The sequence below is a fragment of the Hoplias malabaricus genome, chromosome 12 (genome assembly GCF_029633855.1).
Source record: "Hoplias malabaricus isolate fHopMal1 chromosome 12, fHopMal1.hap1, whole genome shotgun sequence".
Taxonomy (NCBI): Eukaryota; Metazoa; Chordata; class Actinopteri; order Characiformes; family Erythrinidae; genus Hoplias; species Hoplias malabaricus.
In genome coordinates, this window is record NC_089811.1 from 29,180,382 (window position 1) to 29,207,869 (window position 27,488).

General features: G+C 38.8%; 1 long non-coding RNA gene across 1 annotated transcript; it reads right to left on the reverse strand.

Moving 5' to 3' along the window:
• Positions 1 to 5,373: 5,373 nt before the first annotated feature.
• Positions 5,374 to 7,143, reverse strand: LOC136710380 (uncharacterized). Its single transcript, XR_010804620.1, has 3 exons — positions 7,019 to 7,143; positions 5,978 to 6,029; positions 5,374 to 5,888 (listed from the first exon to the last, which is right to left on the reverse strand). It is a non-coding gene; the product is annotated as an uncharacterized lncRNA (long non-coding RNA).
• Between the last annotated feature and the right edge of the window lie 20,345 nt (positions 7,144 to 27,488).

A 27,488-nucleotide genomic window follows, 5' to 3' on the forward strand; every position in this document is an offset into this window, starting at 1 on the left:
CTCTATGATTGGCTGGCAGTGCTTCACTCTCTGTCCAGGGATTGGTCCATTGTTGGCTCTCGTTCAGTTTTGTCCAGTGTTGGACAAGGAGAAGATTCTGACTCTTTTACAGAGTCCGATCAAATCAATCGACTCAGCTCCCCAAGAAGAGAAGGCTCACAGGTCACAGACGGTTCTATATTTATTCACGTATTCATTCATTGTATGTAACCGTACCCCGAAGGGGGCGCCAGTACTTCACAGGGAAACACACACACTTTCACACGTTTGAGTCGACAATCCACCTACCAACCTCTGTTTTTGGACTGGGGGAGGAAACCGGAGCACCCGGAGGAAACCCACGCGGACACGGGGAGAACACACCAACTCCTCACAGACAGTCGCCGAACCCACAGGAAACCCACAGGAGCAGGAAACGAACCCACAACCTCCAGGCCCCTGGAGCTGTGTGACTGCGACACTACCTGCTGCGCCACCGTGCTGCCTTGCTATGCTATGTACCTATGAAATTTGAAGTGATTTTACTGTATAGTTTTTTGAGTGAACTGCATCCAAAATCCCCATATTTTAAAATGTTTATTCAAGTTCCATGCTCAATAAAATTGCTATTTCTAATAAGTAGTCCATACAAGCAACAGATATCATTTCAGTCTTTACCCTAATATGTACCAATGAAATATGAAGTCATTTTACTGAACAGGTTTTGAGTAAATTGCATCCAAAATCCATAGAATTGTCCATTGCTCTTAATTATGAATCAAGTACTGATTTATATGGTTATTTATAGATAGATAGATAGATAGATAGATAGATAGATAGATAAAAAGAAAGAAAGCAAAGGACTTCAGTAGTTTAGGGCACACTTTGTCTGGTCCAGCTGCTTTCCTAGTGTGGAGTCTCCTCAGCTCACTTCCAACCTGATCCACAGTAAGAATGTGTGGAAGTAGCAAACCATTTTAAAATATGGAGAATTTTGATGCTCTCAAACACTATACAGAAAAAACACTTCATAAGAATATAGCCTGGTAAACACTGGACTGATATCTGTTGGTTGTATGGACTCCTTATTCCAAATGAACATTTTATACACCCGTAAAGTGAGTCATTATTGAAAACATTGGAAATATTATGGGAAGTTTGACTGTTATTTACTCAAACACTATACAGTAAAATCACTTCATATTTCATGGGTACTTTGTATGGCAAACACTGAACCCATATCTGTTTGTTGTATGCACTGCTTATTCAAAACAACCATTTTATAAAGCAGTAAACTTGACTCATGTTCAAAAACAATGGACAATTGTGGGGATTTTGAATATCATTTACTCAAAAACTATACAGTAAAATCACTTCATATTTCATAGATACATAGTATAGTAAACCCTGAACTGATATCTGTTGGTTGTATGGACTACTTATTAGAAATGACCATATTATAAAGCTGTGAACTTGACTCATGTTCAAAAATATTGGACAATTATGGGGAGTTTGATTGTCATTTAATCAAAAACTATACAGTAAAATCACTTCATGTTCCATAGGTACATAGTGTGGTACACAGTGAACTGATATCTGTTATTTGTATGAAATACTTATTAGAAATTACCAATATATAAACCGCTTAAATGCTGTTACTTTTTTAAAAATGAAGGGCATAAGCTCAGGTCTTCATGCGCATTGAGTATTACCGCTCTGTCACTAGTATACGCGCACTAAAATCTGACGTGCGGCTAGTTTAACCGTGGTTTCTCAAACGGCGGCTGGCTTAACCGCAGTGCCCTCGGTCACTGTAGTAAAAGAAACAGCACTTCTGAAAGGTCTTGAATATTCTTTGAAATGTCCTGAGTTGCACTACTGTATTTCATTTTTATCATTTAGGATTTATGGTTGATCGGTAGTTCACTATTGTTTTCTCATTACTGAGTAGCGTTGACATGTAAATATGGAGATGTTGTGAGTTTTTTCTCAGAGTTTGTGACTGGATTTGCCAGTGAATCCCAGCAGCGGAGGCGGGGCTTGTCTCAATGCGGGTGGAAACCAGATAAAAATGATCCTTTTATCGCCTCCAGGTGAACTTCAACTGCCTCCCACCCCCACACCACGCAACAGTGGCTGAGTGTGACATTACATTAAAAAAAAGGTACTAATTAACTCCCAGAATAACTTTAAACGTCTGGAGATTCTTTGCTCCTTTTAGAGCAAGTCCAACTTTCATCCTCGTCTCTCACCGATCATCACGCTGTGACTCATTCATGTCAAGGGAGAAACTCAGTAGAACAGGTTAGAGCGTTTTTCATCTTTTAATGAACGGGAACAATACAATATATGATTAGACCAAAGAAAGGGAAGAAAAAGACCACCACAAGGAGAATTAGGTTATCCACAAGCCTGTTAGGAAGAGTGAAGGATGAAGTGACAACAAACTGAAAATTAGATCTAATGTAAGGTCTAGAGACAGAGAGATATCTAAGAGTATATCTAATACATCTCAAGAGTAAAATCTGGAGGCAGAGTGTGATGTCTAAAGGCAAAGAAAGAGAGCTCTAGGGGCAGAGAAGTCTAAATGCCGAGAGGGAGGACTAGAGGCAGATGGTAACTTCTTGAATCAGAGATCAAATGGAAGGTAAATCCTGCCAAAATTAAAATAGTGAAAATGAAGTTATTGCATTGAATCTGTAATTTTGTCCTGATATTTACACACACACATTTGGAAAAAAGTAATGTCAAAAATATATTTACATTTTTATTGTTGTCATTTCAGTTTTCGTTTTGGCAGGATACACCTCCTAGAGACTGAGGTCTGTAGGCAGAATGTGAGGTCCTGAGGCACATAGTTTGCCCCCCTTTTTTTAAGAAATAAAACAAAAAAGTAGTGCCAGTCATGTACACAATTCTGAGGCTTTCATGGCTTAACACTGAGTGTTTATTTTAAGTAACGAACAACAATGTATAAAGCGCCTGGAGCATGGATCCGTGTCCTCATGCCTTTAGAGCTCTGTTTCTAGACTTCCCTCTGCCTCAAGAATCATCTCTCTGCCTTTAGACTACACTCGCTGTCCCTGGATCTCACACTCTGCCACGAGAATGTACTCTCTGCCTCCAGACTCCTCAGCTTCTAGATATCTCTGCATCTAGACCCCAATATATATCATTTTGTAATTGTGATGTGATGTGATTTGTATGAAAAGTAGGTGGAGAGGGCAGAAGGAAAAAAAGTGTAAGTGTAACAGAAGGAAATATATACTGATATACATCCATTTTACTGGAAGCACCAGAGTAGTATATACCCTACACCTTCTGTCACACCTCTTCTGGGCATGTCCTCTCAGCTTCTCCACCCAACCCCACACCCCAACATATGGGGTTTGCATGTGATATTTAAATTGACAGTGGTGGTTTTCTGTGTCTAAATGCTTTAAAATGTCTACAACATGTGTCTCAGCCTCTTTTTAGAGATTCTACATTTACATCAACTGTTAGCGCTAGTAAAACCAATTAGGTTTTTGCACCAAGGAAGAAATGGCATGGTAGCATTTGGTAAAAAAGCATTTGGTAGCAGTCCCCACGAGTACTTTAAGGATATTAAAATTAATCTATTTGATTCTCTTAAAGTATGGTGCACATCAACATCTCTTACACACTTAGCATTCAGTAGAGACACTAGAGAATGTCTTGTGTTGGTCAGTGTATGCATTGTTGTGTGTCAATGCTAGCGTGTATTTTGGGGTAATAGACTGTTTCTTGCATTATTAAAACATTTTCAGTTAGAAGATTTCCAACATGTTCCCAGAATGTTATGCTTTAAAATCATTGTTTTAACAAGCTGTGATAACATTTCTAAAATGTTTTTGCTAACACACAATGATAAAACATTATGCACTACATACTTAAAATGTTTAGATTAGTGGCAAAAATGTTTAATGTTCTCAGATTGTATTATTTTAAAGTAGTATGTACTTTAAAAACATTATACAAATGTTTGGGGTAACAATTGAAATTGGTAAATCCAGTCCTGTAAAAAGACAGGCCTCTATAGAAAGTCTCAAAAAATGATTTCAAATTCAGGTCTTAAATTTACAAATCTAGACCAGAGGTGAACTATCAAGACTTCACAAGAAAAGTAAACAGTTATTTCCCTCTTCATGAGTAACGAGGGTGTCAAAAATAAAGTGTTAAAGTGTGAATGAATAGTGAGGGATGTTTACACACAGCAGTGAAGCTGAGGCCGAACCCCAAACGTTCCTGTACGCCCTCTGCAGGGCACAGTGTTGTCATGAAATAATTTTCTGCACTCAGGTAGTGTGGTGCATGTCAACAAAAAATAATTTCTAATGGTCTGTAAGATTCATGTTTCCCTGTCAAATTAGCATCTACATGTTGCTCAATTACATGTGATTTTACCAAAGCTATTAAAACTCATATCACTGTATATAACAACTTTAAGCCTCTATTGCTTCCATCTACATTTATTTTTCAGTGTTTGTCTATTTTATTTTTTTAGGAGATAACCCATACGGACACAGGGAGAACACATCAAACTCCTTACAGACAGTCACTCAGAGCAGAACTTGAACCCACAACCTGTAGTTCCCTGGAGCTGTGTGACTGTGACACTACCTGCTGCATCACCCACATTCTAAATTTCATCATTTACATTATATTTAAACAGACTATAAAAATCACAAAGGCCTACAAAAACATGTAGCACTATTATATTACCTGTCCATCCCTCACATCCAATATATTTTTCATTTGACAGTGATGAATCCTGTCAAAAGGCCGTTGGGGGTACATGCAGAATAGTTCCCATCATGAACTCCCCCGTATTCATGATTCCCGTCCCCAGTATTATTTATTCTGTTGATTGCTGCCTGTTTATATTTAGCCTTGAGTGTGATTAGTTTAGTTATTTATGTTGAGTTGTCCTCATATATCTCTACAGAACAAGTGACCCTCCTTACATTTTGAGTGTCTTTGTACTGGGATTTGTGTGTGTGTGTGTGTGCCGGCTCAACACTTCATGCTCAACTAACTTTCAGCGACTAATCTTTTACAATATTATCTTTACTCAAGGATATTGGTCAAGCACAATTACAGAACCAAAACTCTTCTCCAGTGATAGTATTAGGGAAAGGAAACAAACATATTTATATCAGAATTCAGTAGTATAATTACTACTGAAAAAAATAATCCACAGTAAAAATTAATTAGTAAAAACAAAGATCTTGTCATATTTCTATGACAAGTTCATCATTCTTAAAAGAAATACATTTGCAACTGAAATTGCAAAATAGGTTTATTGCCAAAATGTACAAACATTCAGCTTTTTTCAATAAACCAATCAAACAAGAACAATTTAAATAGCTCAATACAATTACTATAACAAATGTTTTCTCCAAATTCAACACAAAACAGCAGAGTACAATGCACAATATGTCTGAGGAGTAAGCTACGTGTACATGAAAACATTTAATTTGACTGATATGTCTGTGTACCTTGCAGGTGACATTCTCTAAACACAACTAGAATGCATTTCTAAGCCTTACTAGTGTTATAACCTATTACCTATTAAACCTATTACCTATTAAAGTCATAAATTGTGGTTATCACTCAAATAAAATCAAATGGCCATCTGAGTGCCGTGTTCAGTTTGTACAGAAACATACACCATATTCAACTGAGGACATTAAACAACCTGAATGTAATCATCATGGACTATTGTGTGTTTTTGATTAAAGTATGTGAAAGACTAGATTATGTTTGCCACAAATGTTTGAATTACATACAAATCTTGTGTCAGTAGAACAGACTGTTTTCTGTCATTTTACAACTTACAATAGCTTGAGAACACAGCAGTCATTAGCCTTCATCTGGACTGGACTGTTCTGTCGGATAAGACATTTATAAAGAATGGTTAATGTACAATGACTGTGTGAGGAATGAAAAAAATCTTGATACGGTTGTACACCTATACCTTGTTTTTGATAAACTTCTCGTGGCCAGAATCCAGTCGTGTTGCAACTGAGCTGTAAAATATAAAAATATTCAGCTCTTTTGTACCATCATGGAGGGCACCCCAGACAGTACAGAACTCAGACTGAACATCAGGACAACACACAAACCTCACCATTCCCTGAAGCTACAGACAACAGTCAAAGATATATATTAAACAAAAATGTTGGCCTAATTTGCCAACATTAATTGCACTGACAGTAAAAAACCTGGCTATGACTTTCAGAACATGCAGTAAGTAAGAACATCATGTATAGTACATAAAATAAATAACACGACCTGCAGAACTCTGAAAATTATGAGGAATACTGAACATGTTTTTCACAGCAACATGTCATAAGAAACACTGAACAGTTCCTATAAGTGCTAACATTAAACATGAAAATGGTCCTTTTCTGTCTCCAAAACCACTAGGGTTCGCTGTGTCCAGCTAATAACTCAGGACCTGTGAAGTACAGCATTTGTGATGGAAATGTATGTCAATATTTACTTTAGTTTCACAAATTCAAGACATCAGCTTATAGAATTCTTTCAATAAATGTTTATTTAGAAGTGTATCACTAGCAGAAAATAAAACATGATTTAAAATAAGTGTTCACAGAAACTTTAACTCTTCTGCTTATAGAATAGTTGTTACTTTTAAAGATAACTCAGATCCCACCTCCAAAATGAAAATTATAGTTTAAAAATTAATACGTTTCAATAAGAAAAAATGAACACACAAAACAGTCATCACTGCACACTGGTGAATGCCCTGACATTCACGTGAAACCATTCATAAAAATAATGTATAATAATGTAAAGATAAACATAACTGGACGTATAACCAGGTGAACAAAACAGCATATGACTAGATGTAATCACATACGTGTGCCACATTACACACTGTAATGATATTTATCTAAGATGCTATTCATATATATATATATATACATATTATATGCCACTTGTGTATCAAGCAAAACACAGACAACAATATAACAAACTAATTCTTTTTTCTTACCAACATAAGGGTGATGTACGTCTTCAGTTCACAACTTCTTCCCCCTGAAATGTTCGTCTCATGGCGTGAATGTGAGCCATATTCGAATTGAGGGTAGAGAACGATTTTGGGACACTACCTCAAGATAGTGCACTATATAGTAAATAGGGCACAGTTTCGGACACAGATATAATACTGAACCCGGGCGTGGCGTCTGACGTAAGAAGGGGGAGGAGTTGGATGTGGGCGGGGTTGGACGTCCAACTCCTTCCTACAGGCTGCAAAGTGGCTTCTCGCCCACATCCAGCTCCTCCCCCCTCCTTACGTCAGACACTACGCCCGGGTTCATTACTATATCTGTGTCCAAAACTGTGCCATGGGACGAACATTTCAAGGTGAAGCAGAAGTTACCTGAAGACGTAGTAAAAATAGTTAGTTTGTAGGTCATATAAAAAACTCTTTGTAATATTGTTGTCTGTGTTTTGCTTGATACACAAATGGCATATAATATGTATATATATATATATATATGAATAGCATCTTAGATAAATATCATTACAGTGTGTAATGTGGCACACGTATGTGATTACATCTAGTCATATGCGGTTTTGTTCACCTGGTTATACCTCTCGTTATGTTTATCTTTACATTATTTTTATGAATGGTTTCACGTGAATGTCAGGGCATTCACCAGTGTGCAGTGATGACTGTTTTGAGCCTTTCAGATTTTTGAGACTCTTTGAAAATAAAAAGATCATTTCCGATTAATTTAGACACATGCACAATTTCCGCACATTTTCATTTTCATTTCATTTTCAATCTCCAATGCTGTGTTTATAGGGCAATTATATAAAAATTCCACAGTAAAATTTCTTCATCTTCAGGATATTAATAGTCTGTTATATTGTGTCTTCACTGAGCCTTTCACATTTTAATCGAAATGTTGCTGTGAAAATCATGTTCAGTGTTCCTCATAATTTCTGCAGGTCATGTTTTTTTTCGTATTTTAATATGATGTTCTTACTGACTGCATGTTCTTCCACAGTGTGTTTTAAGAACTGCCATTACACCATGTGTTTCAACGCGATAGTGGGGCCCAGTGTCGTGTGCTAGATTTTATTTATTTATTTATTTAACGCTTCATGGACAAAGGAATAGCAATAAATACAGAAAGTAACGAACTGTTTTCTTATTATTTTTACTGGTCAATTAAAAAAAATAATCAATTTGAAATATATTATTTTATAATGTACTACGATTCTTTAAAGTATTTTAAACTGCAGTAATCTTTAGGATTAAATAAACAGCAATTGAGTAAAGGAAGAAAGAAACGATTTCGTACATGTTTTGGCTTGTTTTGTGTGTTGTGAGGCTAAACAGTTCGTTACTTTCTGTATTTATTGCTATTCATTTGTCCATGAAGCGTTAAATGGAATGTGCGCAGCATTATGTGCTCATCGAACAGTCCCTTTCGTTCACCGCGACTCACTGAATCTGGGTCTGCGAATAAGGATTTAACGGAATCGGGAGCTGCGAATAAAGATCCAACTTCAGCGTCGTCTTCGAGCGTGTCGAGCAACTCACCCCTATCCGGTTCTACTCGTCGCCTAGAGCTGAATTACCTCTGAAACTACGCCCTTAAAGACACCAGCTATTCGCCCGAGAACATGGCGAATCTTGTGTTGAAGACAACGCTGTTCGTGCTCTTCAGTGTCGGTAAGGCTGAACATCACAGATGAACGTGTTGATGTGAATATTAAGGCGGTTTGTTGTTAAAGCTACATGGTGTATGTGAGTAAAAAGATTAGAGCAGGTGTTTGTCTCTTGGCGGTGACGGGGCGAGCAATAACAGGCTTCCATTATCTCAGAGCCGAGTCTATTCAAACCCACACCCCTCTGAATAAAACAAACGGCCACATATTAACTACCGCAGCATGTGTAGAAATCAGGCACCATCATCCCATTTGTCCAGAACATTTATTGTCTTTTGTACGACGGCACACTTTCAATTACGTTGTTATTCACCTTCTACGTATAAAACTCAGTCCTGGCACTTTTCTAACAACGCTATGCTTTCACTTTCTTTATATGAAACACACAACCTATGGCATTTACTCCTTTTAATCTATCCAAAGGTGTACTTCTATATATTTGTTTCAGAAATGGTTTGCTGTTGCCTGTTAAGGAGAAAAATAACCAGCTCTAGCTCTTTTTTTGTAGGGTTTCTACTTATACACTACTTCCTCTGTCTCTGGTCATGGAGATTTGTAGAAGGTCAATGGGGCTTTTTGGGTCTGGTAACATATAATATTAACTCTGTTCACTGGGTCTGACTGTTTGTAGACCTGACAGCAGTGGGTTTGGACAGAGGGCGGGATCACATGAGTGTATTTTAGAACATTTGAATAATCAACACAAAACACCTGCAGACGTTTCATACGTCTTTAAAATGGTCCCTTAGTCTGGTTCAGTAGGCTACACTATCATGGGGAAGACTACTGGCTTGACAGATGTCTAGAAGGCAGTCATTGTTACCCTCCTGCTGTATTCAAGCATATTTATGGAAAGTTGAGTGGAAGGAAAAGGTGCACAAGCAACAGGGATAACCACAGCTTTGAAAGGATTGTAAAGAAAAGGCCATTCAAAAACTTGGTGGAGATTCACAAGGAGTGGAGTACTGTACACCATACACAGATGTATCCAGGACATAGGCCACAACTGTCACATTCCTTATGTCAGGCCACTCGTGACTCGGAGACAACGATAGAAGAGTCTTACCTGGGCCAAGGAGAAAAAGGATAGGACTGTTACCCAGTGTCCAAAGTCTTGTTTTCAGATTAAAGTAAATTTTGCATTGACACACAAACCAAATTGCTTGGGTCTAGTGTGAAGTTTCCACAATCAGTGACGGTATGGGGAGCCATGTCATCTGCTTGTGTTGGACCACTGTGTTTGATCAAGTCCAAAGTCAGGGCAGCGGTCTACCAGGAAATTTTACAGCAGACAAACTTTATGGAGATGTGGATTTCACATTGTCACCTGTCCACACTGCCAAAAATACCAATACCTGGTTTAATAACCACAGTATCACTGTGCTTGATTGGCCAGTAATTGTGATGTATCATTAAACGCAAACACTTTACATTTAATTAACCAGAAAAATAAATGCTTGATAAAGGAAAAGGAACATTTATATAGAAATGTTTAAGTTTCTATAAAGGTCTTAATGAAAAAAGTGTTCTTTGTAGTGGAGATTCAGTCTGATTAAAACTTTGATCAAACCACCCACACTTTGGTGTTGTGGTTTTAATAGTTTGGAGAGCTCACATGTTTTTGTATAAAGTTAAAGAGAAACACTGCGGTGAACTACAGGATAAGCGATTACAGACAATGAATGACTGCAGTGAACTAGTCAGAAGGGCAGTAACAGTCTGTGTCCAGTGGTGTTGTAGTCTATGGACAGAGAAGCTGACTTAGTCAGAAAGTGAAAGGCGTGGGGCATAAAACCACCTCAACATATGAATAAGAAATTATGATAGTATTTTACATTTTTCAATATGTTTCTGTTTGACCATACAGTAAAACACAGTAATATTGAGCAGAGCTCGGCCAAACAGTGTTAATGGTGTTTAAGCCGTAGTGCTGGACGCATAGTGACAAGGTCACTTCATCACTTGAACACTGTGCCCTTTTTGCTCATGCTTACACAGTCATTAAAGAGGTCACTTCAAGGAAGGCTTTAGAGCTTAGCAGGAACTGGGCCAATGTGTTCTATGATCAGTGGCTTGGAGACGAGGGCACTATGATTGATCTCTCTGTGGAAGTAAATATTTCCTAAGAAAGCCCGCTGGTTGACCTCTGGCATAGATTTTTATTTTCTGGCAAAAGTTTGAATTTTTAAGACTTTGATGGGTCTGTGGTTTTTGTTTTGTTTTGTTTCTATTTGAATTTTTGAAATCTGAATATTTAACTGCCTCAAAATTCAGAAAATTATAATTAAAATTTTCAAAATTCAACTAATTATGTCATTGATTTAGCTCCATATGTCCAGCCTACTATCTGTACATCTAAATGGACTACATGGTGTTTCAGATGAAGTGATGAGCAATTACTTATTTTTGCTTGCAGCCTTTGGTTGCAGCCTTTGGTGACTGCTCATTTTATACGTTTTTATATTCACCTTCTTATAGTGCAATTCCTCAATGCATTGAGATTGGTCTGTGAGGTTTTTACTGTATCTCACTATTCACTGCCTCTGTCCCAACTCTTTTGGAGTCTTACAGGCATCCAATTTTATATTTCTTTATATTTACAAAACACAAGTCTGTCTTTGAAAACAAAAGGAAATATTTTGTCAGTTAAATAAAGGTTCAAGATAATTTAAAAGAAATCACAAATTCTTGTTTTTATTTTACAGATTGTCTTCATTTTTCTGGAAATATGGTCTGTTAAATTTTGTAGACCATCGTTAATTATTAATAATTATTAAGCCAATAAGTGATGTGCGCCAAATTGTGGAATTTTATTTATTTATTTATTTTTTGATGATACATTTTAACCCAAACTTGTGTTTCTTCAATGAGGGAATATTGTAGGTTTGTTTACTTGGGGTTAGTTGGAATGTTTTCACTAGGTCTTTATCTGATGTGTCCAGTTTTTTCCTTTGCAGTATTTAATTTGTGTGTTCTCCCCTTGTCTTTGTGGGTTTCTTTCAGGTGCTCCGGTTTCCTCCCACAGTCCAAAATCACATGCTAATAGGTGGATTGGCTACTCAAAAGTGTCCATAGGTGTGAGTGAGTGTGTGTCACCCTGTAAAGGACTGGCGCCCCCTCCAGGGTGAATTATTGCCTTGCGCCCAGTGATTCCGGGTAGGAATTGCCTTCTTCCACCTACGCAATATTGCCAAAATTCACCATATATAAGATGCAGAGAAACTAGTGCATGCATTTATCCCTTCACGTTTAGACTACTGCAATGCGCTCCTGGCAGGAAGCTCATGCAAAGCGTTACACAAGCTTCAGTTAGTCCAAAATGCAGCAGCCCTAGTGCTCACTAGAGCTAGAAAATTTGACTATATAACCCCAGTTCTCTCGTCCCTACACTGGCTACCCGTAAAATTTCATGTTAACTTTAAAATATTACTTTTAGCTTATAAATCTCTAAATGGTTTAGGCCCACGGTATCTTACTGAACTTCTCATACTTTATCGCCCGTCAAGTACACTTCGTTCTGTAGACACCCATCTACTCTTAGTTCCTCGCATTAAGAAAAACACTGCAGGAGAAGGAGCCTTTTCTCACAAAGCTCCTCAACTCTGGAATAGCATTCAGTTACAGTTCGGAGCTCAGACACAGTCTCAATCTTTAAATCTAGATTGAAAACCTACCTTTTCAGACAAGCTTATGGCTAATCACTCACTTTCAGGTTACTCCTTCTCTATTGATGTTAGAGCTGGTTTTCATATTATCACTACTTTGTATTAACCCTGTCTTACTACCATAGCTACAGCTTTTTTTAATTAGCTTTCTGGTAACCGGCAACCAGACTACACTCTCTCTCGCACACGCTGTCTGTTGCTGGGTTCTCTTGCCTGACCCGTGGAAGCTTTTTGGCAGGTCAATTTTGCCTCGGGTTTACCATGAACCTACTGACACCTTTATTTTTATTTTTTCCCCCTTGTCTGGTTTTCCTTCTCCTGTTTCTCTCATGCCTAGAGATGTCCTGCTGCTCTCCAGGTGTTGCCCTGGTCCAACCCCTGACCCTGTGGATCTGTACACGGTCCTGGCCTCGTCTCACCTACAGTATCATGCTTGGCTATGCATGGATGCTGTTTTATTTCAAATTAAATCTGCACCTGCCTTTACCTTCCACAGAATCACTGACCACCTCCTCCTTCCTCATTCTCATATATCACTAATATTCTACCTTCACATTGCTATAACCTAATTATCTGTCATCAGTTCACTTTTACTTCTGTTTTGTTGTTATTCGTTGTGCTCTCTGGTGTCGACCCGAGGAGGATGGGTTCCCCGTATGAGTCTTGGTTCCTTTCAAGGTTTCTTCCTCGTGTGCTGAGGGTGTTTTTCCTTGCCACTGTTGCCCCTGGCTCGCTCATAGGAGGCTTGGACCCGGAACTCTGTAAAGCTGCTTTGTGACAACTTTCTGTTGTGAAATGCGCTATATAAATAAAATTTGATTGATTAATTGACCCTGAATTGGAAATACAGTAACAGATAATGAATAAATTAATGAATATGTAATTTTTTTAAATAAATCCCAGGTCATTCATTCCAGACCACATAAATAATTCTAATATATTCCATGATGTACAGATTAATCAAATAGTAGGGTAATCAGTGTGTTATGTTCCTTACTTTGTTCTATGATATTGTGACATACTCTAGTAACTGTTCCTTTTTTAGGTCCTGTATTCGGTGTTGAGGTTTATGCTGAGACAGATCACACTTTTCAACCTAAACTAACGGGGAAACCTCAGAACATTCTGTGGAAATTCAAAGGCAACAAAGTGGTTGAGTATGAAAATAATTTTTATTGGTATAAAGACTATGAATCCAGAGGAAAACTTGACATTCAGTCTGGAGAGCTCACACTAAAGAATCTGAGGAAAGATGACAGCGGTGTGTATCAGTCTGAAATCCAGGTGGATGGAAAACTACAGTATTCTAACTATGACATTAAAGTGATAGGTAAGTGAATCATTGTGTTAAATCTATAAAGATTAAATTCTTTAAATATCTTAAAAAGATAAATATACTCATAAATGATCAAACAAGAACTTAATGTAAGTAAGTGCTTGCATATGTTATATTGTTGTCACACTAAGCAATAAATGCTATAAAACATTAGGAATATTGGGGAAGTAATTTTATAATAATCTTGTTCTAGAGCAGTGTTTCCCAAAGTGGGATGCACAAGGCAAATGAATGAGATACAAAACACTCCTCACTTGTAATAATTCCACAGTAAAGGTGTTTTTATCTGTTACAGTTTTGCATGAATAAACATGTTTAAAAGTAAATTCCAGTGGAGTCTAAGCAAACACCGTTGTAGATATTGATGTGTAAAATGCTTCAGTTTTCAAACGTAGTGATATGATATCAGGCTGTATAACCTATTTAAAAATCTACAGTTTTATGAGCACAGTACACAATGTGTAAATTAAATAAGCATGCATTTTGAGGTCCTTAGGTAGGGTTAGTGTTACACTGAGGGTGGTGGGAGAGGCACATGTTCTGATTAGAGCTTGAACTCAAACCAAGGGGGAGGTTTTTTTTGGGGGGGGGAGATGAAGGAAAAACAAGAAACGTACACAAACAACTCATGAATCTCAGTTTTCTCACAGAATGCAGTGGACATTTCAGTAGTTTCATTCAAATGAAACTGAAGGGCTTTTTGTTTTCTCTTATGTTTCTATTTTCTTTGTGCTCTCCCACAGCAGTTCGGTAAAAAATGCACATAAGACATAAATAATCAAAATCACGTTTAACTCTGACACTTAGTACAAATAGTCAACTGCATGTGGAGAAAGGGGGGAAAAGGCTAATTACCACAAAGTTATTAACCATGACGACTTTGTAATTTAAAATAAATTTTGTCTTTGAAATTAAAGGCTTTTACATTGAAGCTGTTTAGTTTTTGAACACTGCTAACCACAAACAGTACATATGTGTATTAACCTCAACTTGATATTTAACTTTTAACTTATAAGTGAATTTCTTCTTCTGAAGTTCATGTTTTAGGAAAAAAAGGAGCCTATGGTCTTTACTGAGCAGTGTCACTCTAATTAACTTTACTTATAAAACTTTTTACTCCAAATTTTAACTTAACAAAATTACTTACCGTTGACAGTGAATTTCCTCTCTCCTGTCGAAAGCTGTTTAAACAATGTTGCTCTGCTTAGTGTAGCTGCTCAACTCCAGTGAAGTCATGGGATACCTCAGTGGGCTGTAGTTACATACTTCAGAATCACTCTTGATGTAGTGGGGCATCATGGACTGTCTGATGCTTTCAGGCACATTATTTGCTTGTACTGCCTTCATAATGCAATGAATTATATGAACTATACCGTTATACACATTTTAGTATAAAAATGAATAGTAAAGAAAAATAGTTGATATCATTGATAAATCAATGATAAATATATACAGATTTAAACTGTATTTTTCTGCCATTTAAAGATTAAAGTACTGACTAAAATTATTTTATTTTATTATTTTATTATTATTGTTTTAGCGGAGTTTATATTAAGCATGTCTTTTCATAAAAGCCACATATAGGTACATTTAGAAGATTTCCATTTCTTCAGTGTCTGACTGAATTTATTTAATAATTAAGCTTGTTCCCTATTTACCTTATTGTTTTTTTTCTGCAGATAAACCTGTAACCATACTGATAAGCAGCACCATTTCACCACCTGATCAACCTGATCATACTGGTGCTGTTATTGGTGGAGTTGTTGGTGGAATCATCCTCGTCATCTTGACTGGTTTGGCCGTGGCCTACATAAAATGTAAAGACAAGTTTCAAATATAGAATGACATTGAAATTTCAGGCAAATTATTTGACAATATATACTCTTGTATAAACCCATTCTAAGGTCAAACCACAATGTTGTACTCAGAAAGATGAAACACAGTTATGACAAATATGTTCAAGCTTATAACTTAACAGCCACTTTACATTTTTTAAAACAGTGTCTGCTAGCAACTTTGTTTGGAAATAGCAAAATTATAACACCTCCATGTAAAACTAAAGGTCAAAAATGTGTATATACACAATAAGCAGATTTTTTTACAGTGTATCAGTGGCCAGGTAAGACAAGCATTTATTGCAGCTGTCTGGAATGAGTTTTAACAAATATCAAACAAACCAAAGTGAGTGATTACCTAGATACATCTTAGTTTAACAAGAAACATTTTAAACGAGTCTTGTTTTGTTTTTGGTTCTTTGAGTCAGTTCATAATTGGTCTAAGAATTACTAATTATATATTATATAATATTTGATTATTTAATTTTATCATCATTATTATTATTATTATTCTAACACTCTAAACATTATTGTCCTTATAGTGCATTATTTTTCTGACATCAAAGTATTGGCAATACTCTGATATTATTTACAAATGAGTTTAATTAAGAGTTTGCTAATAACAGGTCAGGGTGTTCTTTAGAATAGGTGAAATCTTTCCCATGTAAAAATATATTGCATTGGTTCCAATTCTTGGAGGGACCATGTGCTTTACAGTATCATGTGACTGGATGATAATAAAATCCTTAGACAAAGTTAGAATTCTGAGAATAATGTCAGAAAAATTCTGAGAATAATGTTGGAATAATTGAGAAGGATTTGATACAAGGATATGAAAATTACACAGAAAAGAAACGTAGATTTGTCACGTATGAAATTCCAGAATGAGGGATTAAGAAAATTACAACAACCACGAGTAAGTCCTGTCACTCTGTGTTGTTGAGTGTAATTACTTGAGTTTAACAACACAAAACAACCCTGCAACAACGATAAGGTCTGTTTTATTAGCAGAAACAGCAAGCTACTGCTCAGCTGCATGAAACACATTTAGTGGAAGCTGACATCATAGCACCAGAAATCACTACACTAATGATATGGTCATCATATATAGCACCAGAAATCACTACACTAATGATATGGTCATCATCTATAGCACCAGAAATCACTACACTAATGATATTATCATCTGTTTAAATCAACACAACTTTAAAAACAAAAAAATTAATATAGAATATGCTACAATTGTGTTCCCTAAGAAAAATACTTGAGTTTAACAAAACAAAACAACCTTGCCACAATGATAAGGTCTGCTTTATTAGCAGAAACAACAAGCTACTGCTCAGCTGCATGAAACACATTTAGTGGAAGCTGACATCATAGCAACAGAAATCACTGTGCACGAATACCCCCTTGTACCATTTAGACTGCTGGCTTTGTGTGACAGTTTGTGAGATTATAACAAGTTGGATAGTCCCTCTCTTCTTTAGCCCGCATGACACAGCATCTGTGATTTTCCAAAGAGATTTGTCGGACCACAGGACACTTTTCCACTTCACCTCAGTCCGTCTTGAATGAGTTCAGGGCCAGAGGTGGTGGCAGTGTTTCTGGATCCACTTTATATCTGGTTTCTTATGTACATTTGTGAGATTTAACTTGCATTTGTAGATACATCGACACATTTTTCACAGCTGTTCAGTGGTTTTTGGAGGTGTTTCCAAACACATGGAATGGTATAGAATCATATGTGTTTTTAATATAGTGCCACCTGAGCTGGAATATAGAGATTTCACCATATCTGAAACTGTATGAGCTATTATGTACTGAAGAAATCCACGATTTTCTTGGTATTTTACTTTGAGAAATGTGGTTCTTAAAATGTTTCAGTAGTTGTCTACAGTCTTTCACAGAGAGGTGAACACCTCTACATCTAACAGTCTCAGCTTCTCTGAGATGCTCTGTCATGATACTGACCTGTTGCCAATTAAAATGTGTTGTTGCTGGCATCAAATTACAAAATGTGCATATATTCTAAAAATTTCAGCCTCTGAAATATTGTCTTTATTTCTAATTAAATATGTGTTAAATTATATTTATTTGACATATTTTGACATTGCATTTTTTTTTTGCTCATCACTACTTTTCTGGAAACAGGGATATATTTGTGAAAGTTTTCTTACTTTGTAATATTTTTTTTTTCTACCTCTAAAACTTTACAGTAATTTATTTAGTAATAAAAAAGTGTTTGTGTTAAACATGCTAGGCTATTACTGGCCCTGTATCATACCAGGTTTAAAATATAACAAAAATAATTCTTTCAATTTGGGATTCAGTTTGCAATCTTTCTCATCCTATGTTTTGTGCTTATTTTTGTCTTATTTTCACTGATACTGAGCATGAAATGTGTTTTATCATTAGTTACATTAGTAGTACTAGTACTAGTTTTTCTGTGTTTAGAATAGGATTAAGAAAACTCACCTTGTGTATGATTCATAATGTTTAATGATTCATAGTGAAAATCCAGTGATTATGCTTTTGAATGTTACATTTGGTTGGTGGAGAGTTCAGTCCAGCAGTGACACTGAGGACTTTAAAAACCCAATTAATTTTACCAACTTGTCACACACTAACTCACTACAAATTGCTAAAACATTGACTTTATTAAATATTGAAATGCACTAAAATAATACTGATGTTTAATTCAGAATATTATAATTAATAAAGGTGAAATTGTGAAGCTGGTTCTCTCTGAGTTGGCCTGTGTGCTCTGTGAGGCCTGTGAAAGAAGAAGCCCAATTTAGTTCAGCAGATTTCTGTTCACATGCTTTAAAAGTAAACAACAGCTCTTCCAAAAATGATCTTATTTTCTTATTATAATAGTGTCTGATTGATCCAATGCAGAGGCCTGGGGCAGTGATAGATTTTTTATTTTATTATCTACTTTGGCTTTTTAGCAAACAGGGCAGCTGTGAGAGGCCAAGCTCAAGGTCAGGCTAAAGACTGCAAGTGTAATTTTGTAAAACTTGGCCTAAAAATAAGGGAATGTTTGTTGATAATGACGTACAATAATCATGCCATTTAGAAAGGGGTGTGGTGTGTTTGTGAAGGATAAGGAGAACCCGGGTGTGGAGCCCTCCTTGCCCCCACCCACTCCTTTTTATTATAGATACATGTAAAATTTGTGAATACTCTGGAATGATCTGTTGTGCTTGGACACACAGCGACTCAGAATTAACACATGTTTGGAAAGCCTTAATTCTTCAAATAAAGCTTTTTCCCTTTTAACGTGAGACCTGTGCTTGTGAAATCTTTGTTAAAAAATGTGTTGATTTTAATTAGGCAAGATGTCCAAGTCATGCAATTAGGGCAAAATATATTTTTGATCTGACACCTGCTAGGTGAAGGCTCTGATCATTGAAGAACAGAGTGAAAGAGTGCTAACGAAGTATGCAATGCAGGTGATGGATGTCACTGTGGAGCTACTAAGTGTATCTATATAGTAAATTCAGCTCATAGATACAGTGCGGAAAAAAACTGTTTTTTTTTTCAGAGAAATATAATTGTAAAAACTGCTACAATTAGAAGTCAGTGTTTTGCTCTTTTCCAAATGTAGCTGCGGTGTAGAGAATACACAAGACTTATAACCAGTGAGTATGAGTAATATCCACACAGCAGAACTATCCCAGTTTGCCATGTATCTTTCATGTTCACTCTGCTTGATTGTGAATTGCATTAATCTGATGACCACCAGAGGGAGCCAAACCCATTTTCAGGAATTTCACTGACTCCTGGGGAAATTTGCACGTTTACCTTTGATTACTTCTGGGACATGTATAACATTGTGTTTAGACTTTTAAAAGAAAAATTATTTTATACTGCATAAAACTCATTGTTTGTTGGCTCAATTTGTCTTAATGAAGATATTTAAAATTTACAACAGAACTTGCCATCTAAAAACCAACAATAATTATCATTACTTTTAAAACACCTTACACCTTACTTTTATTATTAGGACAGATTCTGCTTTGCCACTGTTCAGAAAGACTATCATGGGAGTGAATTTTGTGTCAAAGTGTATAATGTGAATGTAAAACAAAAAATATATCAAAAGTATTTTTAAATATACTTAGTTACCTTTTTACTGTTTGCAGGTTATGTCCTAACTTATCCTCAGAGGGAAAGTTAATCAGATCAGTCTCTGGCTGTATTCAGAATGACATACTACTATACTACATACTGCACTAGTATGTACTGCATACTACATACTACTTTAGCCAAATCTAATATGCAAGTAGTATGTAGTATTCCATTCCTACTACAGCCTCTGCCTCTAAACAACTGATCAAATGCTAGCTCTACGTCCAACCTCCTTCTTCAAATTTTCTTAAATATGCTCCAGTTTCAAACCTAATGTGTTGTGCTGGCTCATGGAAAGAGTAGGTCATCTGACTAAGATTGTGTGTGTCAAATGCAGTAATATAGTGTCACACCGAAGAAACAGTAACACCCAGCTCACTGGGTGGGGTCATCTGTGGCTTTAGGAATTCGCGAGTCATCTGGAGTTTGGCCATGGGCTCGAGAGGTTGTGGGTATCCTCTCTGACTGACGGAGAGAGACGAATTAATGAAGAGGGGGTCCATATCTTCTTAAGAAAGACATGTGTTTTAGCCACTGCTAAAATAAGCTTTAATTAATAGTGTGATGTGTTTTAAAAAGTAAAAAAAAAAAAAAGTAATCTCTGCAGGGACATGTGGACAGTAAAAATAAAGCATAACAATTGAATATATGAATAAACAGTGAAGAGAAAGGGGGAAATAAAATAGTAATAGTGAAAATGAGAAGTAAGCTAATTTGAATAAAGTACCCTTTGAGGCAGGACCTTAAATCCTGAGAAATTCACTTGGTGATTTCTGGGTCAGTTTTATGAAACTAGAGGTGTAGAAGGAAAAATGTTAATTAGGAGTTACTCACAGTATGATATGATGAATGTGTATTAATTCCTAATAAGAAATTGTGACTTAATGAGAGTTTTATTTTTTAAATAACCAAACTTTAGCTCGTTTCAGAGACATCTCCACACAAGCAGATGGAAGGTGAGATAAACCTCCAGAGCAGGCTTGTAAAACCCCCTTCAATGACCCTTTTTTTATGACTTAAGGACCCACAGGATCAAGAAAAGAATGCAGAGCTACACACAGACCCACCTTTATTCCATGTCCTCCTACACCTTTTTAAATACTGTTAACTCTAAAAGACTCAAACATCCCAAAGTTCTTACATGGAAAACAAGTTACATATGTGCACAACTGTTTGAAATTAATTCCATTTGGACAATCAAAATGGGTGGGATTAATTTACATGTGTTTAAAGTCATTTTTGTTTATATGAATTTGTGTAGAACCAAGGTAAGCAAATACTGTGTGTGTAGTTGGTTAATAATTATGTATAACATGGTTGTCTTAATGATACTACTTTGTGTTAACATCTAATCTTTAATATTGCAAAAGTATGATTCAAAATCTTGGAGATTCATTTAAAGGAGATGGTCTCTTTAAGCCTTTGTCTTGTCATGGGTCATAAATTGTATGTGATGTCACTACCAAGATACAGGAAGCAGCCAATCGGGAGCAAGAGAGGCTTCAATCTTATCCAATCGGTAGTAAAGGCGGGTCTTCTAAACTCTGGTTAAAAACCTGTGGCGCCAAACGACACAGGCTTCTTCTCCCTTTCTCCGCTGCTGAACTCTTCACTTCAAGGCTCTATATGGGAATTTCGGCTCTTTTGGCTCGGCTCTTCATAAAGAACCGGCTCTTTCGGCTCCTAAATGGCTCTTTGTTTTACCACTTATTTCCACTGGTACAGAACAAGATTACCTACATTTTACAAAACTATATGGACAAAATATTATTGTTCAATATTAAAAATAATAAATAGTGTTGCAATGGCCAATTGTTTTTTATGGCTGTCTTGTAATAACTCACTGATTGCACTCACACATTCAATTGTATAAATAACTGGATTTTTATTTAAACACCTTAATAAAAAATCACTTGTAAACTCTGAAATATAGCCAATGGAACCCAAAAGGTAGGTATTACAAATTAGCTTATTAAATTAAATAATCATCCATTTCTGGGTAATAAACAAATACAAAGTACAAAATAGCAGCATTCAACGGTAGTGATTAACAACGGTTAACAAACATTTAACTGATTTAACATTTTCTTCAACTATTTTTTGGAAGGCACAGTTTGAAAGGTTGGAGCTTGCTTGTGGTTCTCTGATTGGTTGAATGACAAGACTTTGAAAAAAATGGCTCGGTCTTAGACGGGAACCGGCTCTCATCGTTCACTTACAAGAGCCGGCTCTTTGAACCGGTTCGTTCGCGACCGACACATCACTACTGCAGACACCTGGGGCGTTTCCTCTTTTAGCTTTTTTCATGGCTAAAGAGTTAAATGACCTGGGTTTTTGAAATGACTCTGCAGGCGTCAGACTCTTTAGCCCTTAAAGCGTGGTCCAGATAGAAACTACAGATTAAGAAAAGCTATGGTTTAACCCTAGTGAAATTTAAACGCCACACGCAGAGCCTGAAGGAAACCTTAGACCTCTGACCCTCAAAAAGACGACAACGAATGACCTTCTGAGATGAGGCCCCAGGAGAGACCTGCTTGGATTGTCTCTCACAAGGCGGCAGACCAGCAACGAGGAAGAATCCCCACAGAGACCTCCAGAACGCCACCAGCTCCGACGGCTGCGCCTGAAAGCCTCGGGAGAAAAGGAACGTCCGCGGCTGCAACCTACAAGGCCCGCGTCTGCAATTCTCCAGGAAGTCGTGCCGGAAAACACCGTCAGCGACATGCTTCCTGTCCATCTCCGGATACATAAGGTCACATAGTCTCATGTCTGTCATGGCTTGGTACTGAAAGTTTGCCTTTCAATATTGCCTAAACAATAGCCTTTCTTAGAACTTAGGGTAATTATCATAGAGAAATTCCCTCATATATTAATCTCCCTGTTCCCTCATATATCGCTGTAATCCATTTCATTATCATCATCATCATCATCATTTTCTTCTCCGCTTCTCCATTTCAGGGTCGCGGTGGCAACAGGGCGAGCAAAGAAGCCCAGACGTCTCTGTCCCTTGCAACATCCACCAATTCCTCCTGGGGGATCCCAAGGCGTTCCCAGGACAGCCGGGAGATATAATCCCTCCAGCGTGTCTTGGGTCTACCCCGGGGCCTCCTTCCAGTTGGACGTGCCTGGTATACCTCCAGTGGGAGGCGTCCAGGAGGCATCCTGATCAAATGCCCAAACCACCTCAGCTGACTTCTCTCAATGCGAAGGAGCAGCGACTCTACTCCGAGCTCCTCCCTAGTCACTGAGCTCCTCACCCGATCACGGAGAGTACGCCCAGCGACCCGTCGGAGAAAGCTCATTTCGGCCGCTTGTATCCGCGATCTTGTTCTTTCGGTCATTACCCAGAGCTCATGACCATAGGTGAGAGTGGGAACGTAGACTGACCGGTAAATTGAGAGCTTTGCTTTATGGCTCAGCTCTCTCTTCACCACAACGGTGCGGTACAGTGACCGCATTACTGCAGACGCTGCACCTATCCTACGGTCAATCTCACCATCCCTCTTCCCATCACTCGTGAACAAGAACCCGAGATACTTGAACTCCTTCACTTGGGGCAGGTTCTCACCCCTTACCTGAAGGGAGCATGCCATCTGTTTCCGGGAGATAACCATGGCCTCAGACTTGGAGGTGCTGATCCGCATACCGACCGCTTCACACTCGGCTGCAAACTGCTCAAGTGAACGCTGGAGGCCTCCGTGCGAAGAAGCCAGAAGAACAACATCATCCGCAAAAAGCAGAGATGCCACCTCCCGAGATCCTCGACGGAAGCCCTCCTGCCCCAGGCTACGCCGCGCCACCCTGTCCATGAATATCAGGAACAGGAGTGGAGATAAGGCACAGCCCTGACGGAGTCCAATGCCCACACTGAACAAGCCTGACTTACTACCAAGGATGCGAACACAACTCAAACTCTGAGAGTACAAGGACCGTACGGCTCGCCGGAGCGACCCTGGCACCCCATACTCCTGGAGCACCTCCCACAGAATCTCTCGGGGAACACGGTCTTATGCCTTCTCCAAATCCACAAAGCATGTGTAAAGTGGAGTAGCAAATTCCCACGCCCCCTCAATCATCTGTGCAAAAGTAAAGAGTTGGTCCATAGTTCCACGGCCAGGACGAAATCCGCATTGTTCCTCCAATATCCTAGGTTCGACTATTGGACGGATTCTCCTTTCCAGCACCTTGGCATAGACTTTCCCCGGGAGGCTGAGAAGTGTAATGCCACGATAATTGGCACACTTTCTCCGGTCCCCTTTTTTGAAAATAGGAACCACCACCCCGGTTTGCCAATCCAAAGGCACCGTTCCCGAGGTCCATGCGATATTGTATAGGCGTGTCATCCAAGACAGCCCCACAGTATCGAGTGCCTTCAGTAACTCTGGGCGAATCTCATCCACTCCTGGAGCTTTGCCACTGCGAAGCTTTTTCACCACCTCAGTGACTTCAGCCAAGGAAATGGAATCTGACCCCCCAGACACTTCTGGCCCTACCTCCTGTACAGGAGGCATGTCTCTCGGGTTAAGGAGTTCCTCAAAGTGCTCCTTCCAACGCCCAACAATACGCTCAGTTGAGTTCAGAGTTTCACCATCCTTGCTGAGCACAGCTTGGACAGTGTCCCCCCTCCCCCTCCTGAGTTGTCGGAGTGTTTTCCAGAACCTCTTTGAGGCCGCCCGGAAGTCATTCTCCATGGCCTCTCCAAACTCCTCCCATGCTCTGGATTTTGCTTCAGCAACTGCCACAGCTGCAGCCTTTTTCGCCTGCCGGTACCCATCCGCAGAATCGGAAGTTCCCCGAGCTAGCCAATCTCGAAAAGCCTCCTTCTTCCGCTTGACAGCTTCCCTCACCCCTGGTGTCCACCAACAGGTTCTTGGGTTGCCGCCATAACAGGCACCGACAAGCTTTTGACCACAGCTACATGCAGCCGCTTCCACGATGGAGGTCCGGAACAGTGTCCATTCAGACTCCATTCCCCCTACCTCCTCCGGAACATGTGAGAAGTTCTCTCGGAGGTGAGAGTTGAAATCCATCCGGACAGAGTCATCTGCCAGCTTTTCCCAGCACACCCTCACAATACGTTTGGGTTTACCAGGTCTGTCCGGCAGCTTTCCCCGCCATCGGATCCAACTCACCACCAGATGGTGATCGGTTGACAGCTCAGCCCCTCTCTTTACCGGAGTGTCCAAAACATACGGCCTCAGGTCAGAAGACACAACCACAAAGTCGATCATTGACCTTTGGCCCAGAGTGCTCTGGTACCAAGTACACTTATGAGCAATCTTATGTTCGAACATGGTGTTCGTTATGGACAAACCATGGCTAGCACAGAAGTCCAACAACATCACACCACTCGGGTTTAGATCAGGCAGTCCGTTCCTCCCAATCACTCCTCTCCAGGTTTCCCAGTCATTGCCAACGTGAGCATTGAAGTCCCCCAGCAAAACAACAGAGTCAGTGCATGGAATCCCCTCTAGAACTCCAGTCACTGCCTCCAAGAAGGCCGAATACTCTGAGCTGCTGTTCGGTGCATACGCACACACAACAGTCAAAGTTTTCCTCTCTGCAAGCCGGAGCCGCATTGAGGCGACCCTCTCGTTTACTGGGACAAACTCCAGCTGTACAGGCGCCAGCCGGGGACTTGTGAGTAGCCCCACACCCACCCGGCGCCTCTCACCCTGTGCAACTCCTGAGTAAGAGAGAGACCAACCCCTATCGAGGAGTTTGGTTCCAGAGCCTACACTGTGTGTAGAGGTGAGCCCAACTATATCTAGCTGGTATCTCTCAACCTCACGCACCAGCTCTGGCTCTTTCCCCCCCAGTGAGGTTATGTTCCACGTACCAAGAACCAGTTTCCGCTGACAAGTTCCACGACGCCAGGGGCCCCCTTGCCCCCGCTCTGTGCCCGATGGGCATTGCACCGCACCCCTACTCTGGATCTTGCGGGTGGTGAGCCTACATGATCCTCCCACGTTGCCATTTCGGGCTGAGCCCGGCCGGGTTACGTGGGCTGCCCAGCCACCAGGCGCTCGCTGTCGGACACTACCCCCAGGCCTGGCTCCAGGGGTAGGTCCCGGTAACCCTTTCCCGGGCAGGGTACACTGAATTTTAATGTGTGTACTCATAGGAATGCTTTTGGATCATGTTTCTCTGGATCTTCACTCCAGACCTTTTCGCCATGGGAGACCCTACTGGGAGCTAACAGCTCCCGACGACATAGCCCTGGAGGTCATGAGACCACACAAGCCCTTCCGCCACGACAAGGCCCTGATCCAGGAAGGGCCATTTCATTATATGAATGTATAATCAATATTCATTATTCTATTTCACAATTAATAAACCAGTTGTGTGATAAAAACCAATCCCCGGTTATTTGTTATTGTGTGCACCTTTCTTGTATGGAATTATAAGTTCTAGTTCAGATTTAATTTCAGAGGCAAGAACCCCACGGTGGGTCAATGAGCATAATTCATTAATAATAGTTAATTCTAGCTAATTCTGCTGTATATGTGAAGATGGCCTTCTTGTCTAAGTTAAAATTAAAACAGTTAAGGGCACAACATATTAGTTAATGGCTCCCAAACATGGAGTTTAGCAAAATGAATTAAATAATTAGTTATTAATGAAATAATAATTGTCATTGACTCCGCTATGTAGTGCTTATGCCACCGCAACGTGTGCATAACTATTGCCACTACAAGTGTCTGACACAGCCTTTCTTTGAACCTATAAACCTCTTAAGGTAGCAAACATTGAAGTGGTAAAGAAGCATGCTATTAGTAAAGTTTTTGTAAGTTGACTTTAGGTATTTAGGGTTAAATGTTGTTTATGTTGAAAAGGTTTTTTGAGTTTGTGGAGTCTGTGTAGAAAGGTGATGGGCTGGACTGTATATATATATGGCACAGTGTCATGGAATAAGTTTCTGCACTCACGTAGTGTGGTGTATGTCAAAAATAATTTCTGTTGAGCTATAAGGTTCATGTTTCCCTGTCAAATTAGCATCTAATTACTGTCTGGTTACAATATTAGTTTTATTATCTGTGATGTGCACTATGTTGGGAGTATATTGCTACTTTGACAAATAGAGCTGTTTACAAATGTGACGTGTATAGATGGGATCCATACTTATATTTATTTTTTTAACGTCTAAATGTGACTAAAAGTGTTGACAGAAACAATGAAACTATATAAATATCACAAATTTTATTTGAGTTCTGTATTTGAATAATGAGAATGTACCCAATATGGCAGCTACACTACAGTGTGATGTCAGCTGCAACCCAAGGATATAAAAAGAAACTTCAGTAAGGCCACAGCTTTTAGGCCACAACTCGTTAAGAGGCCTGTATGAAGTCCATATGAAGTACTAAGACAGACAGTTCTCATCAATTTGCTTTTATTGTTTACTGTTCTAAATACCTGCCTACTTAATGATGGACTCTGCATGCATCATCTAATGTTACTTATAAGAATCACAATTTATTTGTTATTCTTGCATTGATTTATAACTCAATTGTGACCATGAAAATCTGTTTTATTTTCACCAAGTGCTTGTATAATACTTTATGAAAAGCCATAGTTCACATGATGTGTCTGTCCAAAAGTTAAAATACATGCACTCACATACATTTGATCAGTTTAAGCTTAAATGGGCTATTTTGTGATCACTCACTTGGCCCTGGCTCTGGCTTCCCATAAAAGCAGGAGGTGGCTGAGAACTTTTCTGAGAACATTTCTTTGATATTTTTCACTTCCTTCAATGAAAAAGTGTTTTTTCTCCCTCAAAGTTTGAAAATTTGTGAACATGTTGTT